Source organism: Haematobia irritans, chromosome 4, assembly GCF_050003625.1.
Source record: "Haematobia irritans isolate KBUSLIRL chromosome 4, ASM5000362v1, whole genome shotgun sequence".
In the NCBI taxonomy this organism is placed as follows: Eukaryota; Metazoa; Arthropoda; class Insecta; order Diptera; family Muscidae; genus Haematobia; species Haematobia irritans.
In genome coordinates this window covers 161,366,714-161,369,997 of record NC_134400.1, presented here as the reverse complement: position 1 = coordinate 161,369,997, position 3,284 = coordinate 161,366,714, and the positions used below count along the sequence as shown (strand labels likewise).

Below are 3,284 nucleotides of genomic sequence, written 5' to 3'. Positions count from 1 at the left end.
CGCACGGAATGACAACTTTATTATACCCCCAATACCATTCTGTGACGTCAGGTATAAAAAGATCTCATACTCATTCTTTGTTGGCTGCCAAGCTATTAATTTGCTTATGTCTAGTTACTCTTAACTTTGGCCTTATAGAAGATATTCTCTGTAACATATAAAAGATCCGATACCCATTATACGTTCACTTCCAACAGAAGGGAACGCGGAATGACCTCACGTGTAGCTTAAGTTTACCTTTTGGCGCCCACATCACATAAATGTGTCGTAGGCCAGTGGATGAGTGTAGGACTACCAATAACGAGGACCCCGGTTCAAATCCCGACGGAGCAGAAAAATAAAAATACACTTGAGGTAAATATTAAAATCACAAAAATAAGATAAACTGTATAGGAAAAGTAAGTCAAATTAAATTCTAACGTAAAAGGTACACAGAAAAAAAGGTGTCTTGTTAATTTTAGGACCAGTTTAACTTCCACATAGTTCAAAAAATTTACTGTAATATAGTTCATTTTTCGTAACCACTGCGAAAATTAACTTAGCTAAAGGAAAACTTATAAAAATTCAGTAAATGTTTTTTAGTTCACTAACTACGAAATGGGACGGATTTTTCCTTAAATAAATTTCCAATACAATAGTTAATGCATCGTTGATTGTATTATAAAAAGACATAGGCAATATAAAAATCTTACTACGAAATGTGGACAATTTACTAAGAAAAATTTTTGTATGGAAAAAAAATTTTATAGTAAAAATTAACTTAACCACAGTACCGATTCGTATGGCGGCTTCCTACAGCTTATTTCGGTTTTTACTATAAGTTGGAGTATATTTCCTCACATTGAAAATTTTAGATAAAGTAGAATAAAAAGTAGTTAATTTAATCCTTGACGGGTGTATATAATTTTTTATGGATTCCTCGTAAATTTTGAATATATTTTACCTTATCCTATAGATAGAATACCAACTAATCAATAAACGTGATACTGGAAATTGAAGTGAAAAGAAATTATGAAATTATTGCATCATCTTTTTTTTTTTTGTTTGTGTTTGTTATTGCGATGATGTTATGGAATGTGTGTTGTTGGTATCTTTTGTGGTGATAGTTGTTTTGTTGCAATAGCGAGATCAGAAAGGGATCATGTGTGTGTGGAGTTGTTTTTCTTTACATATGTGTCCTTTATGACTATTTGTGTCTTTGAGTTTTATTGGTGCATTCAGTTCTGTTGATGCATTTATGAAGCGCACACGTGGTGCGCTTGCGTGCGGTATTTGTGTTTATTAATAAAAATACATTTATTTCGTAACATTTTAGAAACTGATAAGTGAATGGTGTGATGTTAGAGAAAACAAAAACACTTTATATTGATAAAAAATAAATAACTCTAAAATAAATCACATATTAAGAAACTGTATATTTCTATTAATAATTTAAAATTAGTGCGGTTTTAAATTGGTTTACATAAAAATATTCATAATGAGTGGTAATAAAATGATCTATATTTACTCTACATCTGGATCACAGTACAATTTTTTGAGTCTATATTTTTATGTTATAGCGAGTCCTTAAGGTGTGTACTAAGTTCGAGTTTAGGTGCTAAAATCAGAAATAAATCAGTAAGAAAAGTATAAAATTATACGCCTTCGATGCAAATTTAAATATAACTTGATGGAGAATAGCTCGAAACAAGTTTTTTATAAAGTTTATATTCTTTAAATGGATTACACGATTAAGAACAGAAAATCGTTTTTAAGCTTATGTAGAACGCTGTTTTTTAATTTAATATGATGAATTGTTTTCAAGTTATTCCAATATATATAGCGGAAGTCCCTTAATTTTGAACATAACCGTATATCTCAAAAAGTCGAGCTCTTAAAAAAACAAGTGTAAATTTGGATTCAGCAACCTCAAATTACTAAAAATTTGATATAAATTTTAAATGAACACAAAAACGGTTCAATTTTGTTCCCATGTATTTCTAAAGAAAACTAATCATGAAAAATTGGGATTTTAGCCACTAAACTCGAACTTAATATCCACCATAAATACTAAATGCTATATTGACAAGTGGAAATTATATCTAATTTTATAATATTTTTATTTCATTTATATTCTGAGAAGGATTTCAAAAATGTCCCATTTGTGCATGGATATGATTCCACTAATGTAGTAATTGGATGATTTTTTTCAATGTGGTAAGTTTTTCGTCCATTTGTAATAAAGCCAAAATTTCTATTTATTAAAAATAATTTTCATTTGCAGGATGACAGCAAATCTAATGGTATTTTTTGGAATCTTCTTACTGTTTAATGCTATCTAAGCTGATATCCCTATTGGCTCTAAGAAAATTCTCTTGTAAGTTAAAGATCAAAATACCATAGAATTTGATAATATTTTTATATTTCATATACCTTTTTAACTTCAGAGGCTTATGACGCAAATCCACACAACAAAAACTAGCGAAATCGGTGAAATTGGACAAAAATGAAATGAAAATAGCAACTTATGGCATATATCTTTCATATGGATAGAAAATGGAAATTGATATTAATTAGTTTCATTCTACTAACATAGAATATTACTCTTTTGAAGAAGCAATTACTAACTACGGAAAAGTAACAACATACAGCGTACAAATAAAAACATTTCTTTTATTGTATATCATAAGCCATAGTTTTATGTAATATAATAATAATTTTTTGAAATAAAATACTGGTAGTTATGAAAAATTGTCTTATATTGTACGAAAAATTTCTTAGTTGTATACAGGCTTGTTGTACCTTTAATTCCTAAATTTATTTACTTCTTTGAAAATTATACTGATAAATAGTTTATTTGAAACCAATTTCTAAATATAGGATTCCCAAAAACTTGTTCATTTTTCCGGATAGCAGGAATATTTTGAATGAGTGTAAGTACATTCTTCCCTCAGCGTAGTAAGAATGAACTAAAATACGATGCAATACATAAACTTATTTATAAGAAAATCATGAACTTCTCTAGATGAAAAAAATCTTTGGCGCCAAATCATGGTCATTCTTACTATGGGTTAGTTCATTTTTCGTAAACAATAGTAAACTTTTTTTTCGGTGTATGAGGGCAAATGTTCAGTTCACAGGCAACCTTTCCTTCAATATATTTATTTTTACACGCTTTCTTTTATACCTTCCTGTTCAGGCCTTTTTGAGGGCCTTCTATGGAAGGCATGATTTTTGTACTTAGTATGAAGGCCTGATAACATGGCATCGACGACACCACCTCTAGAAGGCATACGAATAGAAGC

General features: G+C 29.4%; 1 long non-coding RNA gene across 1 annotated transcript; it reads left to right on the top strand.

Annotated features, from left to right (window-relative positions):
* The first annotated feature begins 1,246 nt into the window (after positions 1-1,246).
* LOC142234407 (uncharacterized) lies at positions 1,247-2,730 on the top strand. The gene is made up of 4 exons (XR_012721619.1): positions 1,247-1,484; positions 2,123-2,196; positions 2,264-2,356; positions 2,427-2,730. It is a non-coding gene; the product is annotated as an uncharacterized LOC142234407 (long non-coding RNA).
* Positions 2,731-3,284: the final 554 nt, after the last annotated feature.